We start from the raw sequence: 13,716 nt of genomic DNA, 5'->3' as shown, positions 1-13,716 counted from the left end.
GACTGGAAATATTCTCCAAGTTTCAGGAAATGGTGCCGAAGTTGATGAAAATTACGATGCGCGTAACGGGCTCTCGGCTATTCTTTCAGTCTTAAATTTAAGTAGGGCTATATTTCGGCCCTGAAGCTCGAAGGTGAGCGTTCACAATGTTTTGCTGTGTTCATTAAACTGCAAACCAAGGTCATCGGGAGTTAGTTTAGCGTCCCCGGGACTTTAAATTATTCGCCAACTTCCGGAAAATCGAGCAAAACTGGCCCAAAATCACGATGCGCGTAAGGCGGTCTCGGCTACTCTTTCAGTCTTAAAATTAAGGGGGGCTATATTTCGACCTAGAAGCTCGAGACCGGGCGTGCGCTAATTTTACCTGTGTCCATTTCACTGACATCTTAGGCCATCAGGAGTTAGTTTAGAGTCCTTGGGACTGGAAAATATTTCCCAAATTCTGGCAGATCGAGCCAAAGTTGCTCAAAATCACGATGCGCGTAAGTCGGTCTCGGCTACTCTTTCAGTCTTAAAATGAAGTGGGGCTATATTTCGGCCGACAAGCTCAACACCGAGCGTGCGCTCCTTTTGCCTGTGTACATATCACTGAAAACTAAGTTCATCAGGAGTTAGCATAGAGTCCTCGGGACTGGAAAATATTCCCCGAATTCCGGGAAACCGAGCCAAAGATACTCCAAATCACGATGCGCGTAAGGCGGTCTCGGCTACTCGTTTACTCCGAAAATGAAGTGGGGCTATATTTCGGTTCTACAAGCTCGACACCGAGCGTGCTCTCCTTTTACCTGTGTCCATTTCACTAAGAACTAAGTCCATCAGGAGATAGTTTAGAATCCTCGAGAGTGGAAGCTATCCTCCAAGATTCGGCAAATTGAGCCATACTTTCTTAAAATTACGATAAGCGTACGGCAGTTTCGTTTACTCTTTCAGTGTTAAAATGAACTGGGGCTACATTTCGGCCTAGAAGCTCGACACCGAGCGTGCGCTCCTGTTACCTATGACCATTTGACTGAAAACTAAGGCCATCAAGAGTTAGGGTAGAGTCCCCGGGACTGGAAAATATCCCCCAAGTTTTGGCAGATCGAGCCATAGTGCGCTTAAGACGGTTTCCTGTACACTTTCAGTCTTAAAATAAAGTGGGGCTATATTTCGGCCTACAACCTGGAAACCTAGCGTGCGCCCCTTTTACCTGTGTCCATTTCGCTAAAAACCAAGGCATTCAGGAGTTAGTTTAGAGCTTCCGGGACTGGAAAATATCCCCCAAATTCCAGGAAATCAAGCCGAAGTTGGACAAAATTACCATGCGCGTAAGGCTGTCCCGGCTACTCTTTCAGTCTTAAAGTGAAGTGGGGCTATATTTCGGCCCAGAAGCTCGAAAGTGAACGTTCAAAGAGTTTGGCTGTGTCCATTTCACTGAAAACCAAGGCCATCAGGAATTAGTTTAGAGTGCCCGGGACTGGGAATTATCTCCCAAGTTCCGGGAAATCGAGCCGAAGTAGCCCAAAATCACGATGCGCGTAAGGCGGTCTCGGCTACTCTTTCAGTCTTAAAGTGAAGTAGGGCTATGCTTCGGCCCAGAAGCTCAAACGTCAGCGTTCAAAAAGTTGTGCTGTGTCCATTTCACTGCAAACCAAGGCAATCAGGAGTTAGTTTAGAGTCCCCGGTACCGGAAAATATCCCCCATTTCCCGGGAAATCGAGCCAAAGTTGGTCAAAATCACGATGCGCGTAAGGCGCTCCCGGTTACTCTTTCATTCTTAAACTGAACTGGGGCAATATTTCCGCCCAGAAGCTGGAAAGTGAGCGTTCAAAAAGTTGTGCTGTGTCCATTTCACTCCAGAGCAAGGCCATCAGGAGTTACTTTAGAGTCCGCGGGACTGGAAAATATCCCCCAAGTTCCGGGAAATCGAGCCGAAGTTGGTCAAAATTACGATGGGCGTAAGGCGGTCTCGGCTACTCTTTCACTCTTAAAGTGAAGTGGAGCTATATTTCGGCCCAAAAGCTCAAAAGTGAGCGTTCAAAAAGTTTTGCTGTGTCCATTTTACTGCAGACCAAAGACGTCGGGGGTCAGTTTAGAGTCCCCGAAACTGGAAAATATCCCCCAAGTTCCGGGAAATTTAACCGAAGTTGGTCAAAATCACGACGCGCGTACGGCGATCTCGGCTACTCTTTCAGTCTTAAAGTGAAGTGGGGCAATATTTCGGCCCAGAAGCTCGAAACTGAGTGTTTCAAGAGTTTTGCTGTGTCCATTTCACTGCAAAACAAGGCCATCACGACTTAGTTTAGCGTCCAAGGGACTGGAAATATCCCCCAAGTTACGGGAAATCCACCCCAAGTTAGTCAAAATCACGATGCGCTTAAGGGGGTCTCGGCTACTCTTTCAGTCTTAAGGAAAAGTGGGCTTAGATTTAACTCCAGAAGCTCGAAAGTAAGGGTTCAAAAATTTTTGTCTCTATTTCACTCACATCTTAGACAATCAGGAGTGAGTTTAGAGACTTTGGGACTGGAAAATATCTCCCAAGTTTCGCCAGATCGAGTCGAAGATCCTCAAAATCACCATGCCCGTAAGGCGCTCCCGCCTACTCTTTCAGTCTTAAAAAGAAGTAGGGCTATATTTCGGGCCAGAAGCCCAAAAGTGAGCGTTCAAAAAGTTTTGCTGTGTCCATTTCACTGGAAACCAAGGCCATCAGGAGTTAGTTTAGAGTCCCCCGCACTGGAAAATATCCCCCTATTTCCGGGAAATCGAGCCGAAGTAACCCAAAATCACGATGCGCGTAAGGCGGTCTCGGCTACTCTTTCAGTCTTAAAGTTCAGTGGGGCTATATTTCGACCGATAAGCTCGAAAGTGAGCGTTCAAAAAGTTTTGCTGTGTCCATTTAACTGCAAACTAAGGCCATCGGAAGTTAGTTTAGCTTCCCCGGGAATTGAAAATATTCGCCAACTTCCGGGAAATCCAGCCGAAGTTGGTCAAAGTGAAGTAGGGCTATATTTCGGCTGAGAAGCTCGAAACTGAGCGTTCAAAAAAATGTGCTGTGTCCATTTCACTGCGAACCAAGGCCATCAGCAGTTAGTTTAGTGTCCCCGGGACTGGAATGTATCCCCGAAGCTCCGGGAAATCGAACGGAAGTTGGTCAAAATCACGATGCGCGTAAGACGGTCTCGGCTACTCTTTCAGTCTTAAAGTAAAGTGGGACTATATTTCGGCCCAGAAGCTCGAAAGTGACCCTTTAAAAAGTTACGCTTTCTGCATTTACCTGCAAACCAGGGAAATCAGGAGTTAGCTTAAAGTCCCCCGGACTGGAAAATATCCCCCAAGTTCGGGGAAATCGAGCTGAACTTGGTCAAAATCACGATGCTCGTAACGCGGTCTCGGCTACTATTTCACTCTTAAAGTGAAATACAGTTGTATTTCGGCCCAGAAGCTCGAAACTGAGCGTTCAAAAACTTTTCCTGCGTCCATTTCACTGCAAACCAAGGCAATCAGGAGTTAGTTTAGAGTCCCCGGGACTTGAAAATATCTCCAAAATTCTAGAAAATCGAGCGGAAGTTGCTCAAAATCACGATGCGCGTAAGGCGGTCTCGGCTACTCTTTCAGTCTGAAAGTGAAGTGGGGCTATATTACATCCCAGAAGCTCGAAAATAAACCTTCAAAAAGTGTTACTGTGTTCATTTCACTTCAAACTAAGGCCATGAGGAGTTAGTTTAGACTCCTCGGGACTGGAAAATATCGCCCAAGTTCGGGGAACTCGAGCCGAATTTTGTCAAAATCACGATGCGCGTAAGGCGGTCTCGGCTACTCTTTCATTCTTAAAGTGAACTGGGGCTATATTTCGGCCGAGAAGCTAGAAAGTGAAAGTTCAAAAAGTTTTGCTGTGCTCATTTCACTGCAAACCAAGGCAATCAGGAGTTAGTTTAGAGTCCCCGGGACTTGAAAATATCGCCAAAATTCTAGAAAATCGAGCGCAAGTTCCTCAAAATCACGATGCGCGTAAAGCGGTCTTGGCTACTCTTTCATTCTTAAAGTCAACTGGGGCTATGTTTCGGCCGAGAAGCTAGAAAGCGAAAGTTCAAAAAGTTTTGCTGTGTTCATTTCCCTGTAAACCAAGGCCATCAGGAGTTAGTTTAGACTCCTCGGGACTGGAAAATATCGCCCAAGTTCGGGCAAATCGAGCCGAATTTTGTCAAAATCACGATGCGCGTAAGGCCGTCTCGGCTACTCTTTCATTCTTAATGTGAACTCGGGCTATATTTCGGCCCAGAAGCTAGAAAGTGAAAGTTCAAAAAGTTTTGCTTTGTCCATTTCACCGCAAACCAAGCCACATCAGCGGATCGTTTACAGTGTCCGGGACATCAAAATATCCCCCAAGTCCCGGGAAATCGAGCCGAAGTTTGTCAAAATCACGATGCGCGTAAAGCAGTCTCGGCTACTCTTTGAGTCTTAAAGTGACGTGGCTGTATATTTCGGCCCAGAAGCTCCAAAGTGAGCGTTCAAAAAGTTTTGCTCTCTCAATTTAACTGAAAACCAAGGCCATCATGAGTTAGTTTAGAGTCCACGGGACTGGAAAATATCCCTTAAGTTCTGGCAACTCAAGCCGAAGTTGGTAAAAATCACGATGCATCTAAGGCGGTCTCGGCTACTATTTCAGTCTTAAAGTGAAGTTGGGCTATATTTCGGACCAGAATTTCGAAAGTAAGCGTTCACAAAAACTTGCTGCGTCAATTTCACTGCAGACCAAGGCCATCAGGGGTTAGCTTAGCCTCCTTGGGACTTGAATATATCCCCGAAGTTTCGGGAAATCGAGCCGAAGTTGGTCAAAATCACGATGCGCGTAAGACGGTGTCGGCTACTCTTTCAGTCTTAAACTGAAGTGAGGCTATATTTCGGCTCAGAAGCCCGAAGGGGAGCGTTGAAAAAGTTTTGCTCTCTCCATTTCAATGCAAACCAAGGCAATCAGGGGTTACTTTAGAGTCCCCGGTACCGGAAAATATTCCCCATTTCCCGCGAAATCGAGCCAACGTTGGTCAAAATCACGATGCGCGTAAGGCGGTCTCGGCTATTCTTTCATTCTTAAAGTGAACTCGGGCTATATTTCGGCCCAGAAGCTCGAAAGTGAAAGTTCAAAAAGTTTTGCTGTGTCCATTTCACCGCGAACCAAGCCACATCAGGAGATAGTTTACAGTCTCCGGGACATCAAAATATCCCCCAAGTTGCGGCAAATCGAGCCGAAGTTTGTCAAAATCACGATGCGCGTAAAGCAGTCTCGGCTACTCTTTGAGTCTTAAAGTGACGTGGCTGTATATTTCGGCCCACAAGCTCGAAAGTGAGCGTTCAAAAAGCTTTGCTGTGTCCATTTCACAGCAAAACAAGGCCATCGGCACCTAGTTCAGCGTCCAAGGGACTGGAAAATATCCCCCAAGTTCCGGGAAATCCACCCGAAGTTTGTCAAAATCACGATGCGCGTAAGGCGGTCTCGGCTACTTTTTCAGTATTAAAGTAAAGTGCGCTATATTTCGGCCCAGAAGCTTGAAGGTGAGCGTTCAAAAAGTTTTGCTGTCTCCATTTCATTGCAAACCAAGGTAATCAAGAGTTAGTTTAGAGTCCTTGGGAATGGAAAATATCCCCCAAGTTCCGGAATATCGACCCGAAGTTGGTCAAAATCACGATGCGCGCGCGCCGGTCTCGGCTACTCTTTAAGTCGTAAGTGATGTGGGACTATATTTCGGCCTAGAAGCTCGAAAGTGTGCGTTCAAAAACTTGTGCTGTGTGAATTTCACTGCAAACCATGGCCATCCGGAGTTAGTTTAGGGTCCCCGGGACTGGAAAATATTCCCCAAGTTCCAGGAAAGCGAGCAGAAGTTGATCAAAATCACGATGCGCGTAACGCGGTCTCGGCTACTGTTTCAGTCTTAAAGTGAAGTGTGGCTATATTTAGGCCCACAAGCTCGAAAGTGAGCGTTCAAAACGTTTTGCTGTGTCCATTTCACTGCAAACCAAGGCCATCAGCAGTTAGTATAGAGTCCGCGGGACTGGAAAATATTCTCCAAGTTTCAGGAAATGGTGCCGAAGTTGATGAAAATTACGATGCGCGTAACGGGCTCTCGCCTACTCTTTCAGTCTTAAAGTGAAGTGGGGCTATATTTCGGCCCAGAAGCTCGAAAGTAAACGTTCAAAAAGTTTGGCTGTGTCCATTTCACTGCAAACCAAGGCCATCAGCAGTTAGTTTAGAGTCCCCGGGACTGGAATATATCCCCGAAGCTCCGGGAAATCGAACGGAAGTTGGTCAAAATCACGATGCGCGTAAGGTGGTCTCGGCTACTATTTCAGTCTTAAAGTAAAGTTGGGCTATATTTCGGCCCAGAAGCTCGAAAGTGACCCTTTAAAAAGTTACGCTTTCTGCATTTACCTGCAAACCAGGGCAATCAGGAGTTAGTTTAAAGTCCCCCGGACTGGAAAATATCCCCCAAGTTCGGGGAAATCGAGCTGAACTTGGTCAAAATCACGATGCTCGTAACGCGGTCTCGGCTACTATTTCAGTCTTCAAGTGAAGTACGGTTGTATTTCGGCCCAGAAGCTCGAAACTGAGCGTTCAAAAACTTTTCCTGCGTCCATTTCACTGCAAACCAAGGCAATCAGGAGTTAGTTTAGAGTCCCCGGGACTTGAAAATATCGCCAAAATTCTAGAAAATCGAGCGGAAGTTGCTCAAAATCACGATGCGCGTAAGGCGGTCTCGCCTACTCTTTCAGTCTCAAAGTGAAGTGGGGCTATATTTCATCCCAGAAGCTCGAAAATAAGCCTTCAAAAAGTGTTACTGTGTTCATTTCACTAAAAACCAAGGCAATCAGGAGTTAGTTTAGACTCCTCGGGACTGGAAAATATCGCCCAAGTTCGGGCAAATCGAGCCGAATTTTGTCAAAATCACGATGCGCGTAAGGCGGTCTCGGCTACTCTTTCATTCTTAAAGTGAACTGGGGCTATATTTCGGCCGAGAAGCTAGAAAGTGAAAGTTCAAAAAGTTTTGCTGTGCTCATTTCACTGCAAACCAAGGCCATCAGGTGTTAGTTTAGACTCCTCGGGACTGGAAAATATCGCCCAAGTTCGGGCAAATCGAGCCGAATTTTGTCAAAATCACGATGCGCGTAAGGCCGTCTCGGCTACTCTTTCATTCTTAAAGTGAACTGGGGCTACATTTTGGCCCAGAAGCTAGAAAGTGAAAGTTCAAAAAGTTTTGCTGTGTCTATTTGACCGCAAACCAAGCCACATCAGCAGATTGTTTACAGTGTCCGGGACATCAAAATATCCCCCAAGTCCCGGGAAATCGAGCCGAAGTTTGTCAAAATCACGAAGCGCGTAAAGCAGTCTCGGCTACTCTTTTAGTCTTAAAGTGACATGGCTGTATATTTCGGCCCAGAAGCTCGAAAGTGAGCGTTCAAAAAGTTTTGCTCTCTCAATTTAACTGAACACCAAGGCCATCATGAGTTAGTTTAGAGTCCACGGGACTGGAAAATATCCCTTAAGTTCTGGCAACTCAAGCCGAAGTTGGTCAAATTCACGATGCGTCCAAGGCGGTCTCGGCTACTATTTCAGTCTTAAAGTGAAGTGGGGCTATATTTCGGCCCAGAAGCTCCAAAGTGAGCGCTGCAAAAAATTTGCTGTGTCCATTTCACTGCAAACCAAGGCCATCAGGAGTTACTTTAGAGTCCCCGGGACTCCAATATATTTCCCAAGTTCCGGAAAATCGAGAAGACGTTGGTCAAAATCACGATGCGCGCAAGACGGTCTTGGCTAGTCTTTCAGTCTTAAAGTGAAGTGGGACTATATTTCGGCCCAGAAGCTCAAAAGTGAGCTTCAAAAAGTTTTCCTGTATCCATTTCAATGCAAACGAAGGCCATCAGGGGTTACTTAAGAGTCTTCGGGACTGGAAAATATCCCCCAAGTTCAGGTAAATTTAGCCGAAGTTGGTCAAAATCACGGTGCGCGTTAGGCGGTCTCGCTTACTGTTTCAGTCTTAAAGTGAAGTGAGGCTTTATTCCTGCCCAGGAACTTGAAAGTGAGCGTTCAAAAAGTTTCCCTGTGTTTATTTCACTGCAAACCAAAGCCATCAGGAGCTAGTTTAGAGTCCCCGGGACTGGAAAATATCCCCCAACCTCCGGGAAATCGAGCCCAAGTTGGTCAAAATCACGATTTGCGTAAGGTAGTCTCGGCTACTCTTTCAGTCTTAAAGTGAAGTGGGGCTATATTTCGGGCTAGAAGCCCGAAAGTAAGCGTTCAAAAAGTTTTGCTGTGTTCATTTCACTGCAAACCAAGGCCATCACGAGTTAGTTTAGCGTCCCCGGGACGCGCATCGTCATTTTGAGCAACTTCCGCTCGATTTTCTAGAATTTTGGCCATATTTTCAAGTCCCGGGGACTCTAAACTAACTCCTGATGGCCTTGGTTTGCAGTGAAATGGACGCAGGAAAACTTGCCCTACTTCACTTTAAGACTGAAGGAGTAGCCGAGAGCGCCTTACGCGAATCGTAATTTTGACCAACGTCGTCTCGACTTCGCGGAACATGGGGGATATTTTCCAGTTCCGGGCACTGTAAACTACTTCCTGAGGGCCTTGCTTTGCAGTGAAATGGGCACAGCATAACTTTTTGAACGCTCACTTTCGAGCTTGTGGGCCGAAATATACAGCCACGTCACTTTAAGACTCAAAGAGTAGCCGAGACTGCTTTACGCGCATCGTGATTTTGACAAACTTCGGCTCGATTTGCCGCAACTTGGGGGATATTTTGATGTCCCGGAGACTGTAAACTATCTCCTGATGTGGCTTGGTTCGCGGCGAAATGGACACAGCAAAACTTTTTGAACTTTCACTTTCGAGCTTCTGGGCCGAAATATAGCCCGAGTTCACTTTAAGAATGAAAGAATAGCCGACACCGCCTTACGCGCATCGTGATTTTGACCAACGTTGGCTCGATTTCCCGGGAAATGGGCAATATTTTCCGGTACCGGGGACTCTAAAGTAACTCCTGATTGCCTTGGTTTGCATTGAAATGGAGAGAGCAAAACTTTTTTCAACGCTCCCCTTCGGGCTTCTGAGCCGAAATATAGCCCCACTTCAGTTTAAGACTGAAAGAGTAGCCGACACCGTCTTACGCGCATCGTGATTTTGACCAACTTCGGCTCGATTTCCCGAAACTTCGGGGATATATTCAAGTCCCAAGGAGTCTAAACTAACCCCTGAAGGCCTTGGTCTGCAGTGAAATGGACACAGCAGTCCCCGGGACAAGAAAATATGCCCCAAGGTCCGGGAAATTGAGCTGAGGTTGGTCAAAATCACGATGCCCCTAAAGTGGTGTCGGCTACTCTTTCTGTCTTAAAGTGAAGTGGGACTATATTTCGGGCCAGAAGCCCGAAAGTGAGCGTTCAAAAAGTTTTGCTGTGTCCATTTCACTGCAAACCAAGCCCATCAGGGGTTAGTTTAGAGTCCCCGGGACTGAAAAATATTGCCCAAGTTCCGGGGAATCGAACCGAAGTTGATCAAAATCACGATGCGCGAAATGCGGTATCGGCTACTGTTTCAGTCTTAAAGTGAAGTGGGGCTATATTTCGGCTCAGAAGCCCAAAAGAGAGCGTTCAAAAAGTTTTCCTGTGTTCTTTGACTGAAAAACAAGGCCATCAAGAGTTAGTTTAGCGTCCCTGGGACTGGAAAATATTCCCCAAGTTCCGGGAAAGCGAGCTCAAGTTGGTCAAAATCACGATGCGCGCACGCCGGTCTCGGCTACTCTTTAAGTCGTAAGTGATGTGGGACTATATTTCGGCCTAGAAGCTCGAAAGTGTGCGTTCAAAAACTTGTGCTGTGTGAATTTCACTGCAAACCATGGCCATCAGGAGTTAGTTTAGAGTCCCCGGGACTGGAAAATATTCCCCAAGTTCCAGGAAAGCGAGCAGAAGTTGATCAAAATCACGATGCGCGTAACGCGGTCTCGGCTACTGTTTCAGTCTTAAAGTGAAGTGTGGCTATATTTAGGCCCACAAGCTCGAAAGTGAGCGTTCAAAAACTTTTCCCGTCCCCATTTCACTCCAAAACAAGGCCATCAGGACTTAGTTTAGCGTCCAAGGCACTGGAAAATGTTCCCCAAGTTCCGGAAGATCCACCCGAAGTTTGTCAAAATCATAATGCGCGTAAGGTGGTCTCGGTTACTCGTTAAGTCTTAAAGTAAAGTCGGGCTTTATTTCGGCCAGGAAGCTCGAAGGTGAGCGTTCAAAAAGTCTTGCTCTGTCCATTTCAATGCAAAGCAAGGCGATCAGGAGTTAGTTTAGAGTCCCCGGGAGCGGAAAATATTCCCCAAGTTCCGAGAAATCGATCCGAAAATGGTCAAAATCACGATGCGCGTAGGGCGATCTCGGCTACTCTTTCAGTCTTAAAGTGAAGTGGGGCGATATTTCGGCCCAGAAGCTCCAAAGTGGGCGTTCAAAAAGTTATGCTCTGCGCATTTCAGTGCAAACCAAGGCAACCCGGAGTTAGTTTAGAGTTCCCCGGACTGGAAAATATCCCAAAAGTTGCGTGAAATCGAGCTGAACTTGGTCTAACTCACGATGCGCGTGAGGCGGTCTCGGCTACTATTTCAGTCTCAAAGTGAAGTGGGATTCTATTTCGGCCCAGAAGCTACAAAGAGAGTGTTCAAAAAGCTTTCCTTTGTCCATTTCACTGAAAACCAAGGCCATCAGGAGTTAGTTTAGAGCCCGCGGAAATGGAATATATCCCCCAAGTTCCGGGAAACCCACCCGAAGTTGGTCAAAATCACGATTTGCGCAAGACGGTCTCGGCTACTCTTTCAGTCTTAAAGTAAAGTGGGGCTATATTTCGGTCCAGAGGCTCGAGAGTGAGCGTTCAACAAGTTTCGCTGTGTCCATTTCACTGAAAACCAAGACAATCAGGAGTTAGTTTAGAGTCCCCGGGACTGGAAAATATCCCCCAAGTTCCGGCAAATCGAGCCGAAGTTGGTCAAAATCACGGTGCGCTTAAGGCGGTGTCGGCTACTCCTTCAGTCTTAAAGTGAAGTGGGGCTCTATTTCGGCCCACAAGCTCAAAGCTCAAAAAAAATTAGTGTCTATTTCATTGCAAACCAAGGCTATCAGGAGTTAGTTTAGAGTCCCCGGGAGTGGAATGTATTTCCCAAGTTCCGGAAAATCGAGAAGACGTTGGTCAAAATCACGATGCGCGTAAGACCTTCTCCGCTACTCTTTCAGTCTTAAAGTGAAGTGGGGCCATATTTCGGCCCAGAAGCTCAAAAGTGAGCGTTCAAAACGTTTTCCTGTATCCATTTCAATTCAAACCAAGGCCATCAGGGGTTACTTAACAGTCCTCGGGACTGGAAAATATCCCCCAACTTCCGGTAAATCGAGCCGAAGTTGGTCAAAATCACGATGTGCGTAAGGTGGTCTCGGCTACTCTTTCAGTCTTAAAGTGAAGTGGGGCAATATTTCGGCCCAGAAGCTCGATAGTGAGTGTTTAAAAAGTTTTGCTCTGTCACTTTCAGTGCAAACCAAGGCCACCAAAAGTTACTTTAGAGTCCCCGGGACTGGAGAATATCCCCCAAGTCCCGGGAAATCGAGCCGAAGTTGATCAAATTCATGATGCGCGTAACGTGGTCTCGGCTACTGTGTCAGTCCTAAAGTGAAGTGTGGCTATATTTCGGCCCACAAGCTAGACAGTGAGCGTTCAAAAAGTTTTGTTGTGTCCATTTTACTTCAAAACAAGGCCATCAGGACTTAGTTTAGCGTCCAAGGGACTGCAAAATATCCCCCAAGTTCCGGGAAGTCCATTCCAAGTTCGTCAAAATTACGATGCGCGTAAGGCGGTCTCATCTACTCTTTCAGTCTTAAAGTAAAGTGGGGCTATATTTCTGCCCAGAAGCTCCAAAGTTGTGCTCTGTCCATTTCACTGAAAACCAAGGCCATCAGGAGTTACTTTAGAGTCCCTTTGACTGGAATATATCCCCCAAGTTTCGGGAAATAAACGCGAAATTGGTCAAAATCACGATTCGCTCAAGACGGTCTCGCCTACTCTTTCAGTCTTAAAGTAACATGGGGCTCTATTTCGGCCCAGAAGCTCGAGAGTGAGCGTTCAAAAACTTTCGCTGTGTCCATTTCACTGCAAACCAAGACAAGCAGGAGTTAGTTGAGAGTCCCCGGGACTGGAAAATATCCCCCAAGTTTCGAGAAATCGAGCCGAAGTTTTTCAAAATCACGATGCGCGTAAGGCGGTCTCGGCTACTCTTTCAGTGTTAAAGTAATGGGGGGCTATATTTTGGCCCAGAAGCTCGAAATTCAGCGTTCAAAAAGTTTTGCTGGGTCCATTTTACTGCAAACCAAGGCCATCAGGAATTAGTTTAGAGTCCTCAGAACTGGAATATATCCCCTTAGTTCCGGCAAATCGAGCCGAAGTTGCTCAAAATCACGATGCACGTAAGGCGGTCTCGGCTACTCTTTCAGTCTTCAAGTGAAGTGGGGTTCTATTTCGGTCCAGAAGCTCGAAAGTATGCGATCAAAAACTTTTTCTGTTTCCGTTTCACTGCAAACCAAGACCACCACGAGTGAGTTTAGAGTCCCCGGGACTGGAAAATATTTCGCAAGTTCCGGGAAATCGAGCCGAAGTTGATCAAAATCACGATGCGCGAAACGTGGTGTCGGCTACTGTTTCAGTCTTAAAGTGCAGTATGGCTATATTTCGGCCCACAAGCTCGAAAGTGAGCGTTCAAAAAGCTTTGCTGTGTCCATTTCACTGCAAAACAAGGCCATCGGCACCTAGTTCAGCGTCCAAGGGACTGGAAAATATCCCCCAAGTTCCGGGAAATCCACCCGAAGTTTGTCAAAATCACGATGCGCGTAAGGCGGTCTCGGCTACTTTTTCAGTATTAAAGTAAAGTGGGCTATATTTCGGCCCAGAAGCTTGAAGGTCAGCGTTCAAAGAGTTTTGCTGTCTCCATTTCACTGCAAACCAAGGCCATCAAGAGTTAGTTTAGAGTCTCTGGGACTGGAAAATATCCCCCAAGTTCCGGAATATCGACCCGAAGTTGGTCAAAATCACGATGCGCGCACGCCGGTCTCGGCTACTCTTTAAGTCGTAAGTGATGTGGGACTATATTTCGGCCTAGAAGCTCGAAAGTGTGCGTTCAAAAACTTGTGCTGTGTGAATTTCACTGCAAACCATGGCCATCAGGAGTTAGTTTAGGGTCCCCAGGACTGGAAAATATTCCCCAAGTTCCAGGAAAGCGAGCAGAAGTTGATCAAAATCACGATGCGCGTAACGCGGTCTCGGCTACTGTTTCAGTCTTAAAGTGAAGTGTGGCTATATTTAGGCCCACAAGCTCGAAAGTGAGCGTTCAAAAAGTTTTGCTGTGTCCATTTCACTGCAAACCAAGGCCATCAGGAGTTAGTATAGAGTCCGCGGGACTGGAAAATATTCTCCAAGTTTCAGGAAATGGTGCCGAAGTTGATGAAAATTACGATGCACGTAACGGGCTCTCGGCTATTCTTTCAGTCTTAAATTTAAGTAGGGCTATATTTCGGCCCTGAAGCTCGAAGGTGAGCGTTCGGAATGTTTTGCTGTGTTCGTTAAACTGCAAACCAAGGTCATCGGGAGTTATTTTAGCGTCCCCGGGACTTTAAATTATTCGCCAACTTCCGGAAAATCGAGCAAAAGCGGCCCAAAATCACGATGCGCGT

This window comes from Orbicella faveolata, unplaced genomic scaffold (genome assembly GCF_042242905.1).
Source record: "Orbicella faveolata isolate gen_17 unplaced genomic scaffold, um_ofav_v1 contig_12, whole genome shotgun sequence".
NCBI lineage: Eukaryota > Metazoa > Cnidaria > Anthozoa > Scleractinia > Merulinidae > Orbicella > Orbicella faveolata.
The sequence above is the reverse complement of the archived record's forward strand: the minus strand, read 5'-3'. Positions refer to the sequence as shown.